The sequence below is a fragment of the Heptranchias perlo genome, unplaced genomic scaffold, assembly GCF_035084215.1.
Source record: "Heptranchias perlo isolate sHepPer1 unplaced genomic scaffold, sHepPer1.hap1 HAP1_SCAFFOLD_240, whole genome shotgun sequence".
Classification (NCBI taxonomy): Eukaryota; Metazoa; Chordata; class Chondrichthyes; order Hexanchiformes; family Hexanchidae; genus Heptranchias; species Heptranchias perlo.
This window is the reverse complement of record NW_027139252.1, coordinates 91743-119293: the sequence shown is the minus strand read 5'-3', so window position 1 is coordinate 119293 and position 27551 is coordinate 91743. Positions and strand designations below refer to the sequence as shown.

At 43.8% G+C, this 27551-nt stretch overlaps 3 non-coding genes across 3 annotated transcripts; 1 reads left to right on the top strand and 2 right to left on the bottom strand.

Annotated features, from left to right (window-relative positions):
• Positions 1–11108: 11108 nt before the first annotated feature.
• Positions 11109–11202, bottom strand: trnay-gua (transfer RNA tyrosine (anticodon GUA)). The gene is made up of 2 exons: positions 11166–11202; positions 11109–11144 (listed from the first exon to the last, which is right to left on the bottom strand). It is a non-coding gene; the product is annotated as a tRNA-Tyr (tRNA).
• A 15173-nt stretch (positions 11203–26375) lies between these two features.
• Positions 26376–26449, top strand: trnat-agu (transfer RNA threonine (anticodon AGU)). The gene has a single exon. It is a non-coding gene; the product is annotated as a tRNA-Thr (tRNA).
• A 1020-nt stretch (positions 26450–27469) lies between these two features.
• On the bottom strand, positions 27470–27551 carry trnas-cga (transfer RNA serine (anticodon CGA)). Its single transcript has one exon. It is a non-coding gene; the product is annotated as a tRNA-Ser (tRNA).

Sequence of the window (27551 nt, the reverse complement as noted above, 5' to 3'; positions counted from 1 at the left end):
ACTGTGTTATTTCCTCCAATAATCCCTGCTGTCTGTCCTGAATTATCCATTTTATCCCTACACTGTGTTATTCCCTCCAATAATCCCTGCTGTCTGTCCTGAATTAATCCATTTTATCCCTACACTGTGTTATTCCCTCCAATAATCCCTGCTGTCTGTCCTGAATTATCCATTTTATCCCTACACTGTGTTATTCCCTCCAATAATCCCTGCTGTCTGTCCTGAATTATCCATTTTATCCCTACACTGTGTTATTCCCTCCAATAATCCCTGCTGTCTGTCCTGAATTAATCCATTTTATCCCTACACTGTGTTATTCCCTCCAATAATCCCTGCTGTCTGTCCTGAATTATCCATTTTATCCCTACACTGTGTTATTCCCTCCAATAATCCCTGCTGTCTGTCCTGAATTATCCATTTTATCCCTACACTGTGTTATTCCCTCCAATAATCCCTGCTGTCTGTCCTGAATTAATCCATTTTATCCCTACACTGTGTTATTCCCTCCAATAATCCCTGCTGTCTGTCCTGAATTATCCATTTTATCCCTACACTGTGTTATTCCCTCCAATAATCCCTGCTGTCTGTCCTGAATTAATCCATTTTATCCCTACACTGTGTTATTCCCTCCAATAATCCCTGCTGTCTGTCCTGAATTAATCCATTTTATCCCTACACTGTGTTATTCCATCCAATAATCCCTGCTGTCTGTCCTGAATTAATCCATTTTATCCCTACACTGTGTTATTCCCTCCAATAATCCCTGCTGTCTGTCCTGAATTAATCCATTTTATCCCTACACTGTGTTATTTCCTCCAATAATCCCTGCTGTCTGTCCTGAATTAATCCATTTTATCCCGACACTGTGTTATTTCCTCCAATAATCCCTGCTGTCTGTCCTGAATGAATCCATTTTATCCCTACACTGTGTTATTCCCTCCAATAATCCCTGCTGTCTGTCCTGAATTAATCCATTTTATCCCGACACTGTGTTATTTCCTCCAATAATCCCTGCTGTCTGTCCTGAATTAATCAATTTTATCCCTACACTGTGTTATTCCCTCCAATAATCCCTGCTGTCTGTCCTGAATTAATCCATTTTATCCCTACACTGTGTTATTCCCTCCAATAATCCCTGCTGTCTGTCCTGAATTCATCCATTTTATCCCTACACTGTGTTATTCCCTCCAATATTCCATGCTGTCTGTCCTGAATTATCCATTTTATCCCTACACTGTGTTATTCCCTCCAATAATCCCTGCTGTCTGTCCTGAATTAATCCATTTTATCCCTAAACTGTGTTATTTCCTCCAATATTCCCTGCTGTCTGTCCTGAATTAATCCATTTTATCCCTACACTGTGTTATTTCCTCCAATAATCCCTGCTGTCTGTCCTGAATTAATCCATTTTATCCCTACACTGTGTTATTTCCTCCAATAATCCCTGCTGTCTGTCCTGAATTAATCCATTTTATCCCTACACTGTGTTATTCCCTCCAATATTCCCTGCTGTCTGTCCTGAATTATCCATTTTATCCCTACACTGTGTTATTCCCTCCAATAATCCCTGCTGTCTGTCCTGAATTAATCCATTTTATCCCTACACTGTGTTATTCCCTCCAATATTCCCTGCTGTCTGTCCTGAATTATCCATTTTATCCCTACACTGTGTTATTCCCTCCAATATTCCCTGCTGTCTGTCCTGAATTATCCATTTTATCCCTACACTGTGTTATTTCCTCCAATAATCCCTGCTGTCTGTCCTGAATTAATCGATTTTATCCCCACACTGTGTTATTCCCTCCAATATTCCCTGCTGTCTGTCCTGAATTAATCCATTTTATCCCTACACTGTGTTATTCCCTCCAATATTCCCTGCTGTCTGTCCTGAATTAATCCATTTTATCCCTACACTGTGTTATTTCCTCCAATATTCCCTGCTGTCTGTCCTGAATTAATCCATTTTATCCCTACACTGTGTTATTCCCTCCAATATTCCCTGCTGTCTGTCCTGAATTAATCCATTTTATCCCTACACTGTGTTATTCCCTCCAATATTCCCTGCTGTCTGTCCTGAATTAATCCATTTTATCCCTACACTGTGTTATTCCCTCCAATAATCCCTGCTGTCTGTCCTGAATTAATCCATTTTATCCCTACACTGTGTTATTCCCTCCAATATTCCCTGCTGTCTGTCCTGAATTAATCCATTTTATCCCTACACTGTGTTATTTCCTCCAATATTCCCTGCTGTCTGTCCTGAATTAATCCATTTTATCCCTACACTGTGTTATTCCCTCCAATATTCCCTGCTGTCTGTCCTGAATTAATCCATTTTATCCCTACACTGTGTTATTTCCTCCAATATTCCCTGCTGTCTGTCCTGAATTAATCCATTTTATCCCTACACTGTGTTATTCCCTCCAATATTCCCTGCTGTCTGTCCTGAATTAATCCATTTTATCCCCACACTGTGTTATTCCCTCCAATATTCCCTGCTGTCTGTCCTGAATTAATCCATTTTATCCCCACACTGTGTTATTCCCTCCAATATTCCCTGCTGTCTGTCCTGAATTAATCCATTTTATCCCTACACTGTGTTATTTCCTCCAATATTCCCTGCTGTCTGTCCTGAATTAATCCATTTTATCCCTACACTGTGTTATTCCCTCCAATAATCCCTGCTGTCTGTCCTGAATTAATCCATTTTATCCCTACACTGTGTTATTTCCTCCAATAATCCCTGCTGTCTGTCCTGAATTAATCCATTTTATCCCTACACTGTGTTATTCCCTCCAATATTCCCTCCTCTTTGTCCTTTATTAAAGTCCAGTTTTTCCCTCGAGTTTGACATCAATCAGGTTTAAAATTGATGCAGAGTTTCAGCCAATGAGGGAGATCCGGGCTCAGCCCCGCCCACTCGGTGCCGCAAGTCCCGCCCCTCACCCACTCCCATTGGTTGGAGGACCAACCGCCCGCTCGGTCCTCCAGCCCCTCTCCGCTCTTCCTATTGGTCCGGAGCTCCCGTCAATCACCCGGGCAGTGTGAGCTGAGCATGCGCGGCGGGCGGGGAGTGAGGCCGAGATCGTGTCGGCAACAGGTGAGAGATGGGCGGGGGGAGCGGGTTAATAAACCCCGGGGGAGGGGGCGGGGGCTTCACAAACCCCGAGTGCGGCCCCGGGCCCGAATATCAAACAGTGAACATTCTCCTCTCTCTCTCTACACTCCGGGGGCTCCGGTTTAGATCAGACCCGAAACTCAACACACGGCCCGCGGCCTCCGAGCATGCGCAGTGTCAGCGTCAAACCTCGTGACTCATCGAATCAGGGAGCGTCTGTCAATGAAGGAGAAATGGGGATCGGTCAGGGAGCGTCTGTAAATGAAGGAGAAATGTGATTGGTCAGGGAGCGTCTATAAATGAAGGAGAAATAGTCATCGGTCAGGGAGTGTCTGTAAATGAAGGAGAAATGGTGATCAGTCAGGGAGCGTCTGTAAATGAAGGAGAAATGGTGATCGGTCAGGGAGCGCTATAAATGAAGGAGAAATTGTGTTCGGTCATGGAGCGTCTGTAAAAGGAGAAATGGTGATAAGCCAGGGAGCATCAGTAAATTAAGGGGAAGTGGTAATCGGCCAGGGAGCGTCTGTAAATGAAGGAGAGATCGAGATAAGTTAGGGAGTATCTGTAAATGAAGGAGAAATGGTGGTGAGTCAGGGAGCATCCGTTGATAAAGGACAAATGGTGATCGGTTCGGGAGCTGCTCCAACTGCCTTCCAATAAATTCCATCATTCCATTTGCTTTCCTGATTGCTCGCTGTACCTGCAAGTTAACTTTCTGTGTTTCTTGTACGAGGACACCCAAATCCCTCTGAACACCAACATTTAATAGTTTCTCACCATTTAAAAAGTATTCTGTTTTTCTATTCTTCCTACCAAAGTGAATAACCTCACATTTCCCCACATAATACTCTATCTACCACCTTCTCGCCCACTCACTTAACCTGTCCATATCCCTTTGCAGACTCTTTGTGTCCCCCTCACAACTTACTTTCCCACTTAGCTTTGTATTGTCAGCAAACTTGGATACATTACATTCGGTCCCATCATCTAAGTCATTGATATATATTGTAAACAGCTGAGGCCCAAGCACTGATCCTTGCGGCACCCACTGGTTACACTTCTAGGTCATTAATATATCTCAAAAAAGAGTCATGGTCCGAATACCAACCCCTGTGGAACATCACTGTATACTTCCTTCCAGTCTGTAAAACAACGGTTCATCACTGATCTCCACGTTCTGTCTCTCAGCCAATTTTGTATCCATGCTGCCATGGGCTTCAATTTTACCAACAGGTCCATTTGGTGGTACTTTACCAAACGCCTTTTAAATGTCCATGTACACAACATCGAGTCACGACCCTCATCAACCCTCTCGTTATTTCATTGAAGAACTCAATCAAATTAGTCAGACATGATTTTACTTTTATCAAATCTATATTGGCTCTCATTTATTAACCCACGTTCTTCCAAGTGAGAATTAATTTTGTCCCAGATTCGGGTCTCTCGAAGTTTCCCACCACCGACGTTAGGCTGACTGGCCTGTAATTGCCGGGTTTATCCCTCTCCCACATTTATGAACAGGGGTGTGACACTTGCAATCCTCCAGTCCTCAGACACCACTCCCATATCCAAGGAGGATTGGAAGATTGTGGTCAGAGCCTCTGCTATCGACACCCTTCCTTCCCTCAGTAATCGAGGAGGCATCCCATCTGGACCAAAAGACTTTTTTACTTTGAGCACTGCCAATCTTTTAAGTACCTCCTCTTTATCGATTTTTATCGTCTCCAATATCAGAACTACCTCCTCCTTCACTGCTAAAATGGCAGAATCCTCTTCTCTTGTGAAGACGGATGTAAAGTAATCATTTAGTGCCTCAGCCATGCCCTCTGCCTCCACAAGAAGATCTCCTTTTTTGTCCCGAATCGACCCCGCCCTTCCTCTGACTCCCCTTTTACCATTTGTATGTTTATAAAAGACTTTTGGATTCCCTTTTATGTTTACCACCAATATATTCTCATACTCCCTCTTTGCACCTCTTATTCCCTTTTTTAGATCTCTGTACTTTCTTTGTTCAGCCTGGTTCACAACTGTATTATGAACCTTACATTCCTCATAAGCCTCCTTTTTCTGTTTCATTTTAATCTCTATCTCTTTCGTCATACAGGGAGCTCTAGCTTTGGATGTCCTTCCTTTCTCTCCCGTAGACATCTGTCTACTCTGCACCCAAACCAACTCCTCCTTGAAGGCCTCCAATCATTCAATTATTGTTCTGCCTGCCAATTTTTGATTCCAATCCACACGGACAAGATCCCTTTTTAACTCACTGGAATTTGCCCTCCTCCAGTTAAGAATTTTCACATTTGACTGTTCCTTGTCCTTTTCCGTAACTATTCTAAACCTCATGAGATTATGATCACTGCTGCCCCACTGAAAGATGCTCCACCTGCCCCACTTCATTCTCCACACCGAGCCCACTGCTGTACTCACACTTTCTCACACTCACTCTCTCACAATCACTCACACTCTCTCACACTTTCTCTCACACTCACACTCTCACACTCTCACTCTCACATTCCTCTCTCACCCTTTCACTCACGGTTTAGGGCCACTGAAAGATGATGCGATGGGTTTGGATTTCAGCACAGGGAGGAGGGAGAATGTGTGGGACGGGGATTTACAGCTTTGAGGAATGAGAGAGGAAATAATGTTCCATAGAAAGTCGAGTTATCTGATCTGAATTTCTATCCTGTACTTACATTGATAACTTTTATAAACTCCTTTAACAGGGGAGGATTTGCAGAGGGAAACTCAAATCAAAGATCACGTCAAGATCTGACAGAGTCACTCGATTCATCAGGACCTGAATATCATCGGCCTTTGAATGTGGAAGGAGAAATGTTTGTCTGTTCTATCCGTGGGAGAAGATTTCAAACATCAGTGTGAGTGGAAAAGCACCGAGACACACACACACCCGAGTGAGAGTGTTCCAGTGCACTGACTGTGGAAAGAGCTTTAACCAGTTACACAGCCTGAAAAAACATCGCACCATTCACAGCGGGGAGAAACCGTACACGTGTTCTGTGTGTGGACGAGGCTTCAACTGATCGTCCAACCTGGAGAGACACAAGGACACCCGGACCATGGAGAAACCGTGGAAATGTGGGGACTGTGGGAAGAGATTCAATTACCCTTCAGAGCTGGAAACTCATCGACGCAATCACACTGGGGAGAGGCCGTTCACCTGCTCCATGTGTGGGAAAGGATTCACTCAGTCATCCAACCTGCTGTCACACCAGCGAGTTCACACTGATGAGAGACCTTTTAAATGTTCTGACTGTAAGAAGAGGTTTAAAAGCAAAATTGAACTGCTGACACACCAACGCACCCACACTGGGGAGAGACCGTTCACCTGCTCCGTGTGTGGGAAAGGATTCACTCAGTCATCCAACCTGCTGTCACACCAGCGAGTTCACACTGATGAGAGACCTTTTAAATGTTCTGACTGTAAGAAGAGGTTTAAAAGCAAATTTAATCTGCTGAAACACCAACGCACTCACCAGCGAGTTCACACTAGGGAGAGGCCGTTCTCCTGCTCTGTGTGAAAGAAGAGATTCACTCGGTCATCCCTCCTTCTGACACACCAGCGAGTTCACACTGAAGAGAGACCTTTAAATGTTCTGACTGTGAGAAAAGATTTAAAATCAGAAATGATCTGCTGAGACATCGACGCACTCACACTGGGGAGAGACTGTTCACCTGCTCCGTGTGTGGGAAGGGATTCACTCAGTCATCACATGTGCTGAGACACCAGCGAGTTCACATATGACTGCAGGGGTTGGATTCTGCTGTTAATCCCATCCAGGACTGAACCATGTTCATTCTGACAGTTGGGGTTTGTTTCTCCTGATGTTAATAACCCCGATAACTGGGCTAGAGTTTAATATTCAGGATATCTGTTCAATAAATCAGTTTTGTTTTAAACCCTTGTTGTAGATTTTGGTCTTTCTCACCTGAGTGTTTAGCATCACCTGACTGGAGCTCAGAAAGGACAATCTGGGGGGAGGATCGTCCGGTGGGAACAGAACTTCAGCCTGGACACAGTCCTTCAGGGCCACACTGAGAGGGGCAAACGGCACTTTGGTCTTTCTCGTCTATCTTCACTGACAGCAAAGTCACCGTGTGGCGTTCAGTTTAAAAATGACTGGTAATTATTCTATGAAGATTTAACCTGTTTGTATGACAGTCCTGAGTCTACCATTTAAGGCAGGCGTTGACTCATTTAAAATAAACCCATTTAAAATAAATGATTTAAAGTCTGAATTAAAATAGCAGAGGGAGGAGTTCACAGGAGCCTGTTAACTGCTGGTACAATTATACAACAGTCATTTGATCTCCAGATAAAGAAGGACCTGCAGTGTGTTTCCAGAATTCCCGGTTTTATTGATGTGTGCGTGTTAGACACCAGGATCACTAAAAATACACGATCCGGACCATCCACAGAGTGGGGGCAATCCCGACAGTTACTCTGGGATCACTCCCACTGCGGAACTCCACCACTGACCCTGCTGAAGGTTGCAGGCTCAGGGAGTGGGGCCTCCAGGAGTGGACTGTAAGATAGCTGACAAAGATATGCTGAGGTACCAGAGGAATCCTTACGAAGGAACCGTCTGGGGTTTTACCTCTCAGTGTGGGTCTCGCGGTGAATGATTCCTGACTCCCCGAACTGTCTTACATTTAACCCAGATCGGATCAGGATGAATTCAGTTTACAGGAGAATTGGGTCAAATATCACCCACAATCGAGGGAGACAAAAGCAGCCATTAGAGAAGCTCAGAGATCTTTGGAAAAGAAGATGGTTCCCAATTCTGAGAATAATAGCAAATGTCTTTCCAGCTCCGTCAGGAGTCAGAAGACCATTAAAGATGCTTTAGGGCCACTGAAAGACAGTTCAGGACAGATTCCCGGGCTATGGCAGAGCTGTTGAATGACTATTTCTCATCAGCCTGCACTCCTGTGGATGAGGCTCAGATTCCAGCTGTGGGATGTGCTGTCAACAATAACATCATAAATATTAAAATAGAATGGGATGTCACTTTGGGTAAAATATGAACTCTCAAAATGCATTGTGCTCCAGGTCCAGATGATATCCACCCCCGGGTGTTTAAAGAGATGGGACGGGTGCTCTGTGAGCCCCTTGCCTGTATCTTCAACAGCTCAATAGAGTCAGGGATTGTCCCCTGAGATTGGAAGGGAGCTCACATAGTTCCCATTTTCATTAAAGGGGACAAATCAGAGCCGGGGAATGAGAGGCCCATCAGTGTGACCTCGATCAGAGGGAAGATGCTTGAAGGGATCCTAAGAGATGCTGTTTATGATCACGGGGAAAGAGAGGGAGCCATTAGAGATACTCAACACGGCTTCTGGGAAAGAAAATGGTGTCTTACAAACTTGCTTGAGTTTTTTGAAGAAGTTGCTGGGTTAGTGGATGAGGGTAATCCGGTTCACATTGTCTATCTCAGGGATGTCAAACTCATTTCCGATGGTGAACCTGACCCGATATCCTGGCACTTGGCCTGGGCCACATTCAGCAAACGTTATTAAACTAGAAATAGATGAAGATGAACTGTATTGGTATTTACTTACATTTAGATTTTATTTACAGCTACTGCTGCTCCCGATACCTGGCACCTCTGAGCTTGAACTATTGCACCAGCATTTAGAGTAAATGACTGGGCTGAGGCCTGTCTTGGATAAAAACATGAGGACCACTTGTCATTACAGAACTGTGTGCCCCAAACACTAACCGTGGAAGTGAATTCCACAGACTGCCTACTCCCTATGTAAAGAAGTTTCTCTTGACTCCTGCTCTAAAACAGAGAGTGGGGTTAATTGTAGCGACTCACACTGTATAAGGTGGAAAGTGGGGCTCCACAAGGATTGGTTCTGGGACCACTGTTCACAATTCACATCAACGAATTGGACTCGGGAATCGGAAGTACAATTTCAAAATTTACAGATGACACCAGATTGGCGGGGTGGGGTGGAGTTTGGATAATATTGATGAAGATTGCGACCAAATACAAAATACATTAATAAACTTGCAAAATGGGTGTATAATTGGCCGATGAATTTTAATGCAGATGACAGTGAAGTGGAGCATTTTGGTAGCAAGAATTTGGAAATTGTGCCCTGTATCCCCAAGTCCAAGTCATTAATGTATATCAAGGAAAGCAGTGGTCCCAGCACCGACCCCTGGGGAACACCACTGTACACCTCCCTCCATTCCGAAAAACAACCGTTCACCACTACACTCTGTTTCCTGTTATTCAGCCAATTCTGTATCCATGCTGCTACTGCCCCTTTTATTCCATGGGCTTCAATCTTGATGACAAACCCATTATACGCCACTTTATCTGACACCTTTTCGAAGTCCATACACACCACATTAACTGCATTGCCCTCATCTACTCTCTGTTACCTCATCAAAAAACTGTATCAATTTAATTAAACACGATTTGCCTTTAACAAATCCGTGCTGGCTTTCCCTAATCCTTGTCCAATTGACTGCTAATTCTGTCCCGGATTATCGTTGCTAGAACTTTCTCCACTACTGAGGTTAAACTGACTGGTCAGCAGTTGCTGGATTTTTTCTTTCACCCTTTCTTGAACAGGGGTGTAACATTTGCAATTCTCCAGTCCTCTGGCATCACCCCCATATCTAAGGATGTTTGGAGGTTTTTTGCCAGTACCTCTGCAATTTCCACCGTTACTTCCCTCAGCAACCGAGGATGCATCCCATCCGGACCAGATGACGTATCTACTTTAAGTACAGCCAGCCTTTCCAGAACCTCCTCTTTATAAATTTTTAGCCAATCCAGTATCTCTACAACATCTTCCTTTACTGACACTCTGGCAGCGTCTTCTTCCTTGGGAAAGACAGATGCAATGTATTTATTTAGTACCTCCGCCATGCCCACTGCCTCCCACTGCTACCAATTCGTTATAATCTGGGCCAGTGGTGCAATGGATAACGCATTAGGTTCGATTCCTACCTGGCTTCGATTTTTTTATGCAATATGTTATGGCCTTCAATACCTTGCAAGCTGTCCTACTTGGTGGTGCTGCCTGGCTCCATACCTGGTAAGTGCCTTCTCAGTGCAGCAAGCAGTGCATCAGTGTCATAATCTGAAGGGCTTGAATTCAATCTTCAGAGAAGCATCAAGGATTACGAAGCTTTTTTTCCATCTCTCACCTCATCTTTCCATCTTTGCTGCATCGCAAAATCAAGAACCTTTGCTGACTGCAGCACATCAAAAGATTTGCTGCCCCTTGATCTCTCTGTACCCAAACACACAGTGAAGTTTAGGAAGTCCATGGGCGATGGACTCACTGACAACACTCTTGTTTCTGTATAATTGCCCCAAGACAAACGGTGAGTGGAGAATATAATCAACGATCCCGCTACTTCTCACAGGCCAAGTGAGCGCTCCACCAGTTGAGCTAATTCCTCGTTTGCTGTTTGTAAATCGCCCCTCACAGTTCCTGCCTCACACTCGCCTTCAAGCTGCTCCAAGACCAGCAGAGAAATCTTGCCTTGGGTTGCCGCTCCCTGAATATATTAAATACTTTGCTCCAATCGGCGGTATCGAGCATCAGCAAGTGAGGAACAGCAGAACGGGAAGCCGCAGTAATCATGAGTGATGCTGAGAAGAGCCCGAGCCTTCGGAAGGAAGACGAGGTCACCGGAAAGCAACAGCCGCCCGAGCTCGAGGAGCAGCGAGAGCCCTGACTGACTGACTGATCGAAGACCATTTTGCCTGAAATTGAGGGCGATTTGAAGTGTTGCTGCTCAAAGGCACTCCCTGCTGGTGAGCAGAGGGAAATGCTCGAGTGAAACAGCCGTGCTCGGGCAGACACAGAAAGCTTTCAGGTTTTGGATAGGAACAGTTGTGTCTTGTGCCTGAGTGGCAACATGTTAATCTGTGAGCTGCCTGTGAAGTTCAGAGAGTGACCTTGAGGTAATTGCTGCTTATTCCAAAATCACACTAACTCCTTCGAGCCGGAATTGAACCAGCGACCTAAGGATGACTTTATTTTGTTTCATTCACTACAGTCCTCCGCTCTACCAGCTGAGCTATCGAAGGGAAGTGATAAACAGTGCTGTCTTTGGTGATTGTTCACCGTGCGCCTGTTGACACGTTCAGACTCGTGGAGTCCGGTGCTGATCGAAGACTTCTTTTGCCTGAAAGCGAGAGCTGAGTGTTTTGAAGTATTGCTGCTCAAAAGCGCTCCCTGCTGGTGAGCAGAGGCAGAGCAGCCTTGTTTGGGCAGACACAGAAAGTTTTCAGGTTTGAGAAAGGAAAAGAGGCGTCCTGTGCCTTCATGGCAACATGTTAATCTGTGAGGTGCCTGTAAAGTTAAGAGAGCGACCTTGAACTAATTGCTGCTTATTGCAAAATCACGCGTTCTCCTTCGAGCAGGAATTGAACAAATGACGGAAGGATGACTTTGTCTTATTTTCCACGACAGTCTTGTCGCTCGACCAGCTGAGGTATCGAAGGGAAGCGGCAAAAATGTTTCACTTTGGTGATTGTTCACCGTGCACCTTTGACACACCCGGACTCGTGGATTCCAGTGCTCATGACTGAGGCTGACTCGGTACCTGCTCATACCGCAGTGCTGTGGGAGTGGGAGCTGCTCCGTGTTCTCCACAGCCTGGGCCAGTGACACAATGAATAATGGGACTGATTATTGATCTGGAGATTGTGGGTTCAAGTTTACGGAGGGTGTAAAGTGGAAGGCCGGGCCTGGAGAGCATTGGAATAGTCGAGTCTGGAGGTAAACAAAGGCACGGATGAGGGTTTCAGCAGCAGAACCTCATTCTGGAAGTTGGGATTTGTTTCTGCTGATGTTAATAACCGCAATAACTGGGCTGAAATTCAATATTCTGGATCGATGTCAAATAAATCAACTTTCTTTCAAACAGAATGGGTCAATTACTTGATGAATTCAACACAAGAGACTAATTGATGTCCTCATTACCGATTATTTTGCCTTTTCTCCTTTCTCACTGTAGATTATTTCAGTTCCCATACCTTCAATTACTCTCATGGCCAAGTCCCAGCTCTCCAGACCTGTGCTATTTCCTCCAATAATCCCTGCTCTGTCCTGAATTAATCCATTTTAACCCTACACTGTGTTATTTCCTCCAATAATCCCTGCTGTCTGTCCTGAATTAATCCATTTTATCACGACACTGTGCTATTTCCTCCAATAATCCCTCCTGTCTGTCCTGAATTAATCCATTTTATCCCTACACTGTGTTATTTCCTCCATTAATCCCTGCTGTGTGTCCTGAATTAATCCATTTTATCACGACACTGTGCTATTTCCTCCAATAATCCCTCCTGTCTGTCCTGAATTAATCCATTTTATCCCTACACTGTGTTATTTCCTCCAATAATTCCTCCTGTGTGTCCTGAATTAATCCATTTTATCCCTAAACTGTGTTATTTCCTCCAATAATCCCCCCTGTCTGTCCTGAATTAATCCATTTTATCCCTACACTGTGTTATTTCCTCCAATAATCCCAGCTGTCTGTCCTGAATTAATCCATTTTATCCCTACACTGTGTTATTTCCTCCAATATTCCCTGCTGTCTGTCCTGAATTAATCCATTTTATCACTAAACTGTGTTATTTCCTCCAATATTCCCTGCTGTCTGTCCTGAATTAATCCATTTTATCCCTACACTGTGTTATTTCCTCCAATATTCCCTGCTGTCTGTCCTGAATTAATCCGTTTTATCCCTACACTGTGTTATTTCCTCCAATATTCCCTGCTGTCTGTCCTGAATTAATCCATTTTATCCATACACTGTGTTATTTCCTCCAATAATCCCTGCTGTCTGTCCTGAATTAATCCATTTTATCCCTACACTGTGTTCTTTCCTCCAATATTCCGTGCTGTCTGTCCTGAATTAATCCATTTTATCCCTACACTGTGTTATTTCCTCCAATATTCCCTGCTGTCTGTCCTGAATTAATCCATTTTATCCCTACACTGTGTTATTTCCTCCAATATTCCCTGCTGTCTGTCCTGAATTAATCCATTTTATCCCTACACTGTGTTATTTCCTCCAATAATCCCTGCTGTCTGTCCTGAATTAATCCATTTTATCCCTACACTGTGTTATTTCCTCCAATATTCCCTGCTGTCTGTCCTGAATTAATCCATTTTATCCCTACACTGTGTTATTTCCTCCAATAATCCCTGCTGTCTGTCCTGAATTAATCCATTTTATCCCTACACTGTGTTATTTCCTCCAATAATCCCTGCTGTCTGTCCTGAATTAATCCATTTTATCCCTACACTGTGTTATTTCCTCCAATAATCCCTGCTGTCTGTCCTGAATTAATCCATTTTATCCCTGCACTGTGTTATTTCCTCCAATAATCCCTGTCTGTCCTGAATTAATCCATTTTATCCCTACACTGTGTTATTCCCTCCAATATTCCCTGCTGTCTGTCCTGAATTAATCCATTTTATCCCTACACTGTGTTATTTCCTCCAATAATCCCTGCTGTCTGTCCTGAATTAATCCATTTTATCCCTACACTGTGTTATTCCCTCCAATATTCCGTGCTGTCTGTCCTGAATTAATCCATTTTATCCCTACACTGTGTTATTTCCTCCAATATTCCCTGCTGTCTGTCCTGAATTAATCCATTTTATCACTACACTGTGTTATTTCCTCCAATAATCCCTGCTGTCTGTCCTGAATTCATCCATTTTATCACTACACTGTGTTATTTCCTCCAATAATCCCTGCTGTCTGTCCTGAATTAATCCATTTTATCCCTACACTGTGTTATTTCCTCCAATAATCCCTGCTGTCTGTCCTGAATTAATCCATTTTTTCCCTGCACTGTGTTATTTCCTCCAATAATCCCTGTCTGTCCTGAATTAATCCATTTTATCCCTACACTGTGTTATTTCCTCCAATAATCCCTGCTGTCTGTCCTGAATTCATCCATTTTTTCCCTACACTGTGTTATTTCCTCCAATAATCCCTGTCTGTCCTGAATTAATCCATTTTATCCCTACACTGTGTTATTTCCTCCAATAATCCCTGCTGTCTGTCCTGAATTAATCCATTTTATCCCTACACTGTGTTATTTCCTCCAATAATCCCTGCTGTCTGTCCTGAATTAATCCATTTTATCCCTACACTGTGTTGTTTCCTCCAATAATCCCTGTCTGTCCTGAATTAATCCATTTTATCCCTACACTGTGTTATTTCCTCCAATAATCCCTGCTGTCTGTCCTGAATTAATCCATTTTATCCCTACACTGTGTTGTTTCCTCCAATAATCCCTGTCTGTCCTGAATTAATCCATTTTATCCCTACACTGTGTTATTTCCTCCAATAATCCGTGCTGTCTGTCCTGAATTAATCCATTTTATCCCTACACTGTGTTATTCCCTCCAATATTCCCTGCTGTCTGTCCTGAATTAATCCATTTTATCCCTACACTGTGTTATTTCCTCCAATAATCCCTGCTGTCTGTCCTGAATTAATCCATTTTATCCCTACACTGTGTTATTTCCTCCAATAATCCCTGCTGTCTGTCCTGAATTAATCCATTTTATCCCTACACTGTGTTATTTCCTCCAATAATCCCTGCTGTCTGTCCTGAATTAATCCATTTTATCACTACACTGTGTTATTTCCTCCAATAATCCCTGCTATCTGTCCTGAATTAATCCATTTTTTCCCTGCACTGTGTTATTTCCTCCAATAATCCCTGCTGTCTGTCCTGAATTAATCCATTTTATCCCTACACTGTGTTATTTCCTCCAATAATCCCTGCTGTCTGTCCTGAATTAATCCATTTTATCACTACACTGTGTTATTTCCTCCAATAATCCCTGCTGTCTGTCCTGAATTAATCCATTTTTTCCCTGCACTGTGTTATTTCCTCCAATAATCCCTGTCTGTCCTGAATTAATCCATGTTTTCCCTACATTGTGTTATTTCCTCCAATAATCCCTGCTGTCTGTCCTGAATGAATCCATTTTATCACTACACTGTGTTATTTCCTCCAATAATCCCTGCTGTCTGTCCTGAATTAATCCATTTTATCCCTACACTGTGTTATTTCCTCCAATAATCCCTGCTGTCTGTCCTGAATTAATCCATTTTATCACTACACTGTGTTATTTCCTCCAATATTCCCTGCTGTCTGTCCTGAATTAATCCATTTTATCCCTACACTGTGTTATTCCCTCCAATATTCCCTGCTGTCTGTCCTGAATTAATCCATTTAATCCCTACACTGTGTTATTCCCTCCAATATTCCCTGCTGTCTGTCCTGAATAAATCCATTATATCCCTACACTGGGTTATTTCCTCCAATAATCCCTGCTGTCTGTCCTGAATTAATCCATTTTATCCCTACACTGTGTTCTTCCCTCCAATATTCCCTGCTGTCTGTCCTGAATTAATCCATTTTATCCCTACACTGTGTTATTTCCTCCAATAATCCCTGCTGTCTGTCCTGAATTAATCCATTTTATCCCTACACTGTGTTATTTCCTCCAATAATCCCTGCTGTCTGTCCTGAATTAATCCATTTTATCCCTACACTGTGTTATTCCCTTCAATATTCCCTGCTGTCTGTCCTGAATTAATCCATTTTATCCCTACACTGTGTTATTTCCTCCAATAATCCCTGCTGTCTGTCCTGAATTAATCCATTTTATCCCTACACTGTGTTATTTCCTCCAATAATCCCTGCTGTCTGTCCTGAATTAATCCATTTTATCCCTACACTGTGTTATTTCCTCCAATAATCCCTGCTGTCTGTCCTGAATTAATCCATTTTATCCCTACACTGTGTTATTTCCTCCAATAATCCCTGCTGTCTGTCCTGAATTAATCCATTTTATCCCTACACTGTGTTATTCCCTCCAATATGCCCTGCTGTCTGTCCTGAATTAATCCATTTTATCCCTACACTGTGTTATTTCCTCCAATAATCCCTGCTGTCTGTCCTGAATTAATCCATTTTATCCCTACACTGTGTTATTCCCTCCAATATTCCCTGCTGTCTGTCCTGAATTAATACATTTTATCCCTACACTGTGTTATTTCCTCCAATAATCCCTGCTGTCTGTCCTGAATTAATCCATTTTATCCCTACACTGTGTTATTCCCTCCAATATTCCCTGCTGTCTGTCCTGAATTAATCCATTTTATCCCTACACTGTGTTATTTCCTCCAATATTCCCTGCTGTCTGTCCTGAATTAATCCATTTTATCCCTACACTGTGTTATTTCCTCCAATAATCCCTGCTGTCTGTCCTGAATTAATCCATTTTATCCCTACACTGTGTTATTTCCTCCAATATTCCCTGCTGTCTGTCCTGAATTAATCCATTTTATCCCTACACTGTGTTATTCCCTCCAATATTCCCTGCTGTCTGTCCTGAATTAATCCATTTTATCCCTACACTGTGTTATTCCCTCCAATATTCCCTGCTGTCTGTCCTGAATTAATCCATTTTATCCCTACACTGTGTTATTCCCTCCAATATTCCCTGCTGTCTGTCCTGAATTAATCCATTTTATCCCTACACTGTGTTATTTCCTCCAATAATCCCTGCTGTCTGTCCTGAATTAATCCATTTTATCCCTACACTGTGTTATTTCCTCCAATATTCCCTGCTGTCTGTCCTGAATTAATCCATTTTATCCCTACACTGTGTTATTTCCTCCAATAATCCCTGCTGTCTGTCCTGAATTAATCCATTTTATCCCTACACTGTGTTATTTCCTCCAATATTCCCTGCTGTCTGTCCTGAATTAATCCATTTTATCCCTACACTGTGTTATTTCCTCCAATAATCCCTGCTGTCTGTCCTGAATTAATCCATTTTATCCCTACACTGTGTTATTTCCTCCAATATTCCCTGCTGTCTGTCCTGAATTAATCCTTTTTATCCCGACACTGTGTTATTCCCTCCAATAATCCCTGCTGTCTGTCCTGAATTAATCCATTTTATCCCTACACTGTGTTATTTCCTCCAATATTCCCTGCTGTCTGTCCTGAATTAATCCATTTTATCCCTACACTGTGTTATTCCCTCCAATATTCCCTGCTGTCTGTCCTGAATTAATCCATTTTATCCCTACACTGTGTTATTCCCTCCAATATTCCCTGTTGTCTGTCCTGAATTAATCCATTTTATCCCTACACTGTGTTATTCCCTCCAATATTCCCTGTTGTCTGTCCTGAATTAATCCATTTTATCCCTACACTGGGTTATTTCCTCCAATAATCCCTGCTGTCTGTCCTGAATTGATCCATTTTATCCCTACACTGTGTTATTTCCTCCAATAATCCCTGCTGTCTGTCCTGAATTAATCCATTTTATCCCTACACTGTGTTATTTCCTCCAATAATCCCTGCTGTCTGTCCTGAATTAATCCATTTTATCCCTACACTGTGTTATTTCCTCCAATAATCCCTGCTGTCTGTCCTGAATTAATCCATTTTATCCCCACACTGTGTTATTTCCTCCAATAATCCCTGCTGTCTGTCCTGAATTAATCCATTTTATCCCTACACTGTGTTATTCCCTCCAATATTCCCTGCTGTCTGTCCTGAATTAATCCATTTTATCCCTACACTGTGTTATTCCCTCCAATATTCCCTGCTGTCTGTCCTGAATTAATCCATTTTATCCCTACACTGTGTTATTCCCTCCAATATTCCCTGCTGTCTGTCCTGAATTAATCCATTTTATCCCTCCACTGTGTTATTTCCTCCAATAATCCCTGCTGTCTGTCCTGAATTAATCCATTTTATCCCTACACTGTGTTATTCCCTCCAATATTCCCTGCTGTCTGTCCTGAATTAATCCATTTTATCCCTACACTGTGTTATTCCCTCCAATATTCCCTGCTGTCTGTCCTGAATTAATCCATTTTATCCCTACACTGTGTTATTCCCTCCAATATTCCCTGCTGTCTGTCCTGAATTAATCCATTTTATCCCTCCACTGTGTTATTCCCTCCAATATTCCCTGCTGTCTGTCCTGAATTAATCCATTTTATCCCTACACTGTGTTATTCCCTCCAATATTCCCTGCTGTCTGTCCTGAATTAATCCATTTTATCCCTACACTGTGTTATTCCCTCCAATATTCCCTGCTGTCTGTCCTGAATTAATCCATTTTATCCCTACACTGTGTTATTCCCTCCAATATTCCCTGCTGTCTGTCCTGAATTAATCCATTTTATCCCTACACTGTGTTATTTCCTCCAATAATCCCTGCTGTCTGTCCTGAATTAATCCATTTTATCCCTACACTGTGTTATTTCCTCCAATATTCCCTGCTGTCTGTCCTGAATTAATCCATTTTATCCCTACACTGTGTTATTTCCTCCAATAATCCCTGCTGTCTGTCCTGAATTAATCCATTTTATCCCTACACTGTGTTATTTCCTCCAATATTCCCTGCTGTCTGTCCTGAATTAATCCATTTTATCCCTACACTGTGTTATTTCCTCCAATAATCCCTGCTGTCTGTCCTGAATTAATCCATTTTATCCCTACACTGTGTTATTTCCTCCAATATTCCCTGCTGTCTGTCCTGAATTAATCCTTTTTATCCCGACACTGTGTTATTCCCTCCAATAATCCCTGCTGTCTGTCCTGAATTAATCCATTTTATCCCTACACTGTGTTATTTCCTCCAATATTCCCTGCTGTCTGTCCTGAATTAATCCATTTTATCCCTACACTGTGTTATTCCCTCCAATATTCCCTGCTGTCTGTCCTGAATTAATCCATTTTATCCCTACACTGTGTTATTCCCTCCAATATTCCCTGTTGTCTGTCCTGAATTAATCCATTTTATCCCTACACTGTGTTATTCCCTCCAATATTCCCTGTTGTCTGTCCTGAATTAATCCATTTTATCCCTACACTGGGTTATTTCCTCCAATAATCCCTGCTGTCTGTCCTGAATTGATCCATTTTATCCCTACACTGTGTTATTTCCTCCAATAATCCCTGCTGTCTGTCCTGAATTAATCCATTTTATCCCTACACTGTGTTATTTCCTCCAATAATCCCTGCTGTCTGTCCTGAATTAATCCATTTTATCCCTACACTGTGTTATTTCCTCCAATATTCCCTGCTGTCTGTCCTGAATTAATCCATTTTATCCCTACACTGTGTTATTCCCTCCAATATTCCCTGCTGTCTGTCCTGAATTAATCCATTTTATCCCTACACTGTGTTATTCCCTCCAATATTCCCTGCTGTCTGTCCTGAATTAATCCATTTTATCCCTACACTGTGTTATTCCCTCCAATATTCCCTGCTGTCTGTGCTGAATTAATCCATTTTATCCCTACACTGTGTTATTCCCTCCAATATTCCCTGCTGTCTGTGCTGAATTAATCCATTTTATCCCTACACTGTGTTATTCCCTCCAATATTCCCTGCTGTCTGTCCTGAATTAATCCATTTTATCCCTACACTGTGTTATTCCCTCCAATATTCCCTGCTGTCTGTCCTGAATTAATCCATTTTATCCCTACACTGTGTTATTCCCTCCAATATTCCCTGCTGTCTGTCCTGAATTAATCCATTTTATCCCTACACTGTGTTATTTCCTCCAATAATCCCTGCTGTCTGTCCTGAATTAATCCATTTTATCCCTACACTGTGTTATTCCCTCCAATATTCCCTCCTCTTTGTCCTTTATTAAAGTCCAGTTTTTTCCCTCGAGTTTGACATCAATCAGGTTTAAAATTGATGCAGAGTTTCAGCCAATGAGGGAGATCCGGGCGCAGCCCCGCCCACTCGGTGCCGCAAGTCCCGCCCCTCACCCACTCCCATTGGTTGGAGGACCAACCGCCCGCTCGGTCCTCCAGCCCCTCTCCGCTCTTCCTATTGGTCCGGAGCTCCCGTCAATCACCCGGGCAGTGTGAGCTGAGCATGCGCGGCGGGCGGGGAGTGAGGCCGAGATCGTGTCGGCAACAGGTGAGAGATGGGCGGGGGGAGCGGGTTAATAAACCCCCGGGGGAGGGGGAGGGGGCGGGGGCTTCACAAACCCCGAGTGCGGCCCCGGGCCCGAATATCAAACAGTGAACATTCTCCTCTCTCTCTCTACACTCCGGGGGCTCCGGTTTAGATCAGACCCGAAACTCAACACACGGCCCGCGGCCTCCGAGCATGCGCAGTGTCAGCGTCAAACCTCGTGACTCATCGAATCAGGGAGCGTCTGTAAATGAAGGAGAAATGGTGATCGGTCAGGGAGCGTCTGTAAATGAAGGAGAAATTGTGATCGGTCAGGGAGCGTCTGTAAATGAAGGAGAAATGGTGATCGGTCAGGGAGCGTCTGTAAATGAAGGAAAATGGTGATCGGTCAGGGAGTGTCTGTAAATGAAGGAGAAATGGTGATCGGTCAGGGAGCGTCTGTAAATGAATTAGAAATGTTGTTCGGTCAGGGAGCGTCTGTAAATGAAGGAGAAATGGTGATCTCTGTATCTTCAGTCATCCAGGGAGCTCGAGCTTTGGATGCTGTTCGTTTCCTCCTCGTGGGAATCTGTCTACTCTGTACCCAAACCAACTCCTCCTTGAAGGCCTCCCATTGTTCAATTACTGTTCTGCCTGCCAATTTTTGATTCCAATCCACACGGACAAGATCCCTTTTTAACTCATGAAATTCGCCCTCATCCAGTTCAGAATTTTCACATTTGACTGTCCCCTGTCCTTTTCCATAACTGTTCTGAACCGAATGAGATTATGATCACTGCTGCCCCAATGAAACATGCTCCACCTGCCCCACTTCATTCTCCACACCGAGCCCACTGCTGTACTCACATTCACTCTCTCACACTGTCTCTCTCACTGTCTCTCTCTCTCACTGTCTCTCTCTCTCACTGTCTCTCTCTCTCACTGTCTCTCTCTCTCACTGTCTCTCTCTCACACTCTCTCTCTCTCACACTCTCTCTCTCTCACACTCTCTCTCTCACACTCACTCTCTCACACTCACTCTCTCACCCTTTCAATCACGGTTTAGGGCCACTGAAAGATGATGCGATGGGTTTGGATTTCAGCACAGGGAGGAGGGAGAGTGTGTGGGACAGGGGAGTTTCAGCTTTGAGTAATGAGAGAGGAAATAATGTTCCATAGAAAGTAGAGTTATCTGATCTGAATTTCTATCCTGTACTTACAGTGATAACTTTTTTCAACTCCTTTTACAGGGGAGGATTTACAGAGGGAAACTCAAACCAAAGATCACGTCAAGATCTGACAGAGTCACTCGATTCATCAGGACCTGAATATCATCGGCCTTTGAATGTGGAAGGAGAAATGTTTGTCTGTTCTATCCGTGGGAGAAGATTTCAAACATCAGTGTGAGTGGAAAAGCACCGAGACACACACACCCGAGTGAGAGTGTTCCAGTGCACTGACTGTGGAAAGAGCTTTAACCAGTTACACAGCCTGAAAAAACATCACACCATTCACAGCGGGGAGAAACCGTACACGTGTTCTGTGTGTGGACGAGGCTTCAACTGATCGTCCAACCTGGAGAGACACAAGGACACCCAGACCATGGAGAAACCGTGGAAATGTGGGGACTGTGGGAAGGGATTCAATTACCCTTCAGAGCTGGATACTCATCGACGCCGTCACACTGGGGAGAGGCCGTTCACCTGCTCCATGTGTGGGAAGGGATTCACTCAGTCATCCGGCCTCCTGACACACCAGCGAGTTCACACTGATGAGAGACCTTTTAAATGTTCTGACTGTGAGAAGAGGTTTAAATGCAAAAGGAATCTGCTGGAACACCAACGCACTCATACTGGGGAGAGGCCGTTCACCTGCTCCGTGTGTGGGAAGGGATTCACTCAGTCATCCAACCTGCTGACACACCAGCGAGTTCACACTGATGAGAGACCTTTTAAATGTTCTGACTGTGAGAAGAGCTTTAAAAGCAAAATTGAACTGCTGAAACACCAACGCACTCACACTGGGGAGAGGCCGTTCACCTGCTCCGTGTGTGGGAAGGGATTCACTCGGTCATCACACTTTCTGTCACACCAGCGAGTTCACACTGGGAAGAGGCCGTTCACTTGCTCAGTGTGTGGGAAGGGATTCGGTCATTCATCCACCTTGCTGACACACCAGCGAGTTCACAATGGGGAGAGGCCGTTCTCCTGCTCCATGTGTGGGAAGGGATTCACTCAGTCATCCAACCTGCTGACACACCAGCGAGTTCACACTGATGAGAGACCTTTTAAATGTTCTGACTGTGAGAAGAGCTTTAAAAGCAAAATTGAACTGCTGAAACACCAACGCACTCACACTGGGGAGAGGCCGTTCACCTGCTCCGTGTGTGGGAAGGGATTCACTCAGTCATCACACTTTCGGTCACACCAGCGAGTTCACACTGGGGAGAGGCCGTTCACCTGCTCCGTGTGTGGGAAGGGATTCGCTCATTCATCGACCCTGCTGACACACCAGCGAGTTCACACTGGGGAGAGGCCGTTCACCTGCTCCGTGTGTGGGAAAGGATTCGCTCATTCATCGGCCCTGCTGACACACCAGCGACTTCACACTGATGAGAGACCTTTTAAATGTTCTGACTGTGAGAAGAGGTATAAAAGCAAATTTAATCTGCTGACACACCAACGCACCCACACTGGGGAGGGGCCGTTCACCTGCTCAGTGTGTGGGAAGGGATTCACTTGGTCATCCACCCTGCTGAAACACCAGCGAGTTCACACTGAGTGACCTTCAAATATTCTGACTGTGGGAAGAGATTTAAAATCAGAAACGAACTGCTGAGACATTGACGCACTCACACTGGGGAGAGACTTTTCACCTGCTCCGTGTGTGGGAAGAGATTCACTCGATCATCCCACCTTCTGAAACATTAACTTGTTCACACTATTGAGTGACCTTTTCATGCAGTGACTGTGAGAAGAGCTTAAAAGCAGAAATGAACTGCTGACACATCAACGCATGCCCATTGGTTGAGAGACTGTTCACCTGCTCCGTGTGTGGGAAGGGATTCACTCAGTCATCACACGTGCTGAGACACCAGCGAGTTCACGAAATGAGCAGGTCCAACGAGCCGGTCTGTAACACAGGCCAATGACTCAGTGCAGCTCGTTACCCAGTCACTGGGCTCCGTTATAGCCTCTCCTGTCAGTAACACACAAAGAGAAATTGTAAATCTGAAACAGAAAGAGATAATGTATAACACTTCATATCAACCACCAGTTTTTCCCTCTTTCCGGCTTTTAAAACAATCTGTTTCACAGTTTGTCAAACCCGAAACAGCCTCTGGGATTTGCTGATTGAGAATTTCAGTGGAAATTGGGACCGTCACTAAGTATCGGAACAAATATCCCCGCTGAGGTTTCGGGATTGTTACTGGTTTATTTATATCAGTGAGTGACCGATTTTAAACTAGGTGAGGGTCTAAACCTAAGGTAAGAGCCTGGGATGGACAAGAGATTCTTCAATGTATCAAGTTAAATTACACTGATTCCACCAACACTGGACATCACATCCCTCAAACATTGTTACCTGTTACTGTATAAAACTGGTGAGGGTGGAAATGGGAAATAACTGAGAAAAACTTCATTGTATCAAAGTTAATTCTGATCATTATTATTATACAAACATTCTACAGCCTATCCCTTAAAAAGGACCCAATATCAAACCAGTCCCCAGTCCTTGGGCCTGTGCCTATGTTGTGATTTGCACCCGCTTCTGACTGACTTGGTTTCAGACGCACTCCCGTCAACAGTAAACGGATGGAGCCGGATCCATAAGAGAAAAATGAGGACCGAGCTCCGCGGTTCTCCCAGAGTGCGGGAGGCGGAGTAACAGCAGCAGACAGAGAGATCTCTCTAAACCAGCCGCTGCCGCCGGAGAGAAGCGAGTCCCGTTCCGAGCCGTGTCTGTCAGGCGCCCGCTGACCCTCTCTTCACTGAAGGGGACCGATTCAGCACCAACTCACACACCCACCATTGGATCATTGAATCACCTTCAACACCTGAATTACATCACCACTTAATCCTCGATACACGAGGAAATACAAACCTTGTCCACGCAACTTGCCCTCATAATTTAAACATTTTAGCCCCGGTATCATTCTGGTCTTTCTGCGCTGCACCTCCTGCAAGGCCAATATATCCTTCCTGAGGTCTGGTGCCCAGGACTGAATGCCGTACTCTAAATGTGGCCTTAGCAGAGTTTATAGAATTCTAACATAACTTCCACCCTTTTGAATTCCAGTTCCCTTGAGATAAAGGCCGACATTCCATTAGCCATTTTAATTATTTTTTGCACCTGTCTGCCAACTCTTCGTGATTTCCCGAAGTATCTCTGCTCACCCACAGTTCCTGGCTTCTCACCATTTTGAAAATACTCTGATTTATCTTGCTTCGGGCCAAAGTGGATGGCCTCACATTTCCCCAGATTGAAACTTTGAACAGTCTGGGGCTCTTTTGTATCGAAAAGAGAAGGCTGAGGGTGACCTGATACAGGACTTTAAGATTATGCAAGGGTTTGATCGGTCAGATGTAGATAAGGTGTTTGTACTTTTGGGAGTGGGGACGTCAGAACTTCGGGCCATGAATATAATAGTCATCAATAAATCCAATCTGGCATTCAAGAGAAACATATTTATCCAGAGAGGCGTTAGAATGTGCAGCTCTCTCCCACACGGAGTAGTTAAGGCGAATATCATGGATGCATTTACGGTGAAGTGAGATAAACACATGGAGGAGAAAGGAATATTCGGGTTTGCTCATAGGGTTAGATGAAGAGGGGTTGGAGGAGGCTCGTCTGCAGCATAAACACCGGTATAGTCTGGTTGGGCCGAATTGCCTGTTTCTGTGATGTACATTCGATGTAATTCTATGTAAGTTCCATCTGACACAGTTTTACCAACTCACTGAATCTATCAATTTCCCTTTATAACTTTATGCTCCCATCTACACTACTCACTGTGCACCCTAACTTGGTGTCGTCGACAAACCTGGATATCCGGCTCTCTATTCCTTTATCTGCCTCATTTATACAGATCCCTGGGGGACACCACTAATCAAATCCTGTCAATTTGAGTACATACCCATTAACCCTACTCTCTGTCTCCTACCTCCAAACCAACTCCCTCCCCATGTCAATGGGTTGCTTTGAATTCCACATGTTCTCATTTCTGTTAACAGTCTCTGATGTTAAACCTTAACGAATGCCTCTGGAAGTCAATGTACACATAACACCCATAGACACTCCATTATTCACCACGTTAGTTACATCTTCAAAAAGTTCAACTAGTTTCGTTAGACTTGACTTACACTTTACAAATCCATGCTGACTCTAATCAATTCATGTTTATCCAAGTGCTCAGTCATTCTTTCCCTAATAACAGATTCTGGTAACTTCCCCACAACAGACGTCAGACGAATCGGTCTATAATTTCCTGCTTTATCTCTCCTACCCTTCATATATAATGGAATGACATTTGAAATTTTTCAATCCATGGAATAATTCCTGAATCAAGAGAGTTTTGAACGATCATGACTAAAGCATGTACAATTTCCTCACCTATTCCCCTTAGTCCCCTGGGATGGTAAACATCAGGTCCTGGAGATTTGTCTATCTTTCGTCTAATTGTTTTCTCCAATACCATTATTTTACTGACACTGAATCCCCTTGATTTATTTTCAGTTTTCCTCGTGTCTCTGGTTTATTATCCTCATGCTTTTCTGTGAGGATTTAGCAAGTCTGCCATTTCCTGATTTTCAATTGCAATATCACCTCCATCTGTCTTTAAGGGGCCCACATTACTCTTAGTCACCCTTCTTTCTCTTAATATACGTGTAAAAACCTTGAAAGTTGTCCTTAATTTCATTCACAAGTTTTTCTCGTTTTCTCTCTTTGCACCTTTTACGATTTTTTTTAGTTTCAGCACCACAATAAACAACACTTCACTGTGAAATTTGCTCAATTAGTTCTTCAGTGTCAGAGCGAGAATTGTCCATCCCTAATTTATTTAAAGTAACAAACAAACACAAGCACAAATATTCATTCGTGTATCAAAGCACTGATGGACACAGAAAGATAAACACAGCCTGAAACGCAGTCAGTATCGGGATTCACAGGGAAACGGGCAAGTGAAATAGACAAAGATCAAACAGTCTGAACCCACAACAGAATGTGACGTGTAGCTGATAGATATTAATGAGAGGAGGTGGGAAACACTACCATGAATTGGTACCGTGGCTTAGTTGGTTAAAGCACCTGTCTAGTAAACAGGAGATCCTGGGTTCAACTCCCAGCGGTGCCTTTGTGTAATTCGTGGTGTTTAGTGAATTTGAGAAGCACACAGTGCTGTGTTTTGTTCAGGATCCAACACGGAACTGATCAGGAGGTCTTTTCAAAAATGCCTTTTCATCATACAGACAGCCCTCTCAGAGAATGTGTCCGTGACACGTTCTTGTTTCTGGGCTCGTTGAGGTCGGGGTATAATTCTTGATTCGATGTTTCATACCCTGGAGAAACCCTAATTTAGCCCTGGACTTTGGATCTTGATCTGCGGTTCAAAGTTTTGAGAAGAGGGAAAAGGAGTCCCCAAATCACTCCACCTGAATCTCAAGCGCTTTTGAAAGAAATTCAGTTCAAACAATCAGGACTTTAAAGGCACCTCAATGACCTGCACTTTCATTGAACGAGCTTTGCTTCCAATTACATTCAACCTTGAAACCGCTCTGGGTTTTCCCCTCACTGAAGCAGAGTGTGGCCGCTCTGTATCTGTGATCATGTCGGTGATGAGGTTCGCTCTGATATTGGTCGCTTTCAATTTTTAAGATCTCGCCAAGCTCAGGGAAAAGAAACCGGGTATCGAATTGTCCCTGTAAGTGATGAATTGAAGGGATTGGTGCTCCAAGCAGATCTGGAAAATTCACAGTGCGGTCACTCAGGAATTCCAAATCCACCCTCTCGCCACTCCCCCCGTCTCAGTCTTTCCATCTTTACCCTTCACTGCCGGTGTTCCAGGTTCGATCATCCGTGGCCGTTCAACGAAGCCTGAGAAGTCCATGAGGGAAAAACACAGCGAGTCAAGAGACAGAGACAAGGTGGGATCAAAGTATAGGAAGAAATAGGATCAATGTCAAGTTCTGCGAACGGGCAGAATTTAAGATGGAGCTTGGGAGAGATTCCTTCACGTGTCTCGCAATTTTGCAAGAGACCATTGGGCTCCGAATTAAAAGCATAAGCCGCGCTGGAGAGTCTCTGAGAGAGGGAATACGGTTCGTCAACTCCAGTTCATCGTTATTTGAGCAGTAAACATAACTTTAAGAAGTCGCGCTGCGAGGAGGATTCGAACGTACGCAGGAAATCCCCAGGGGATTTCGAGTCCAACGCCTTAACCACTCGGCCATCGCAGC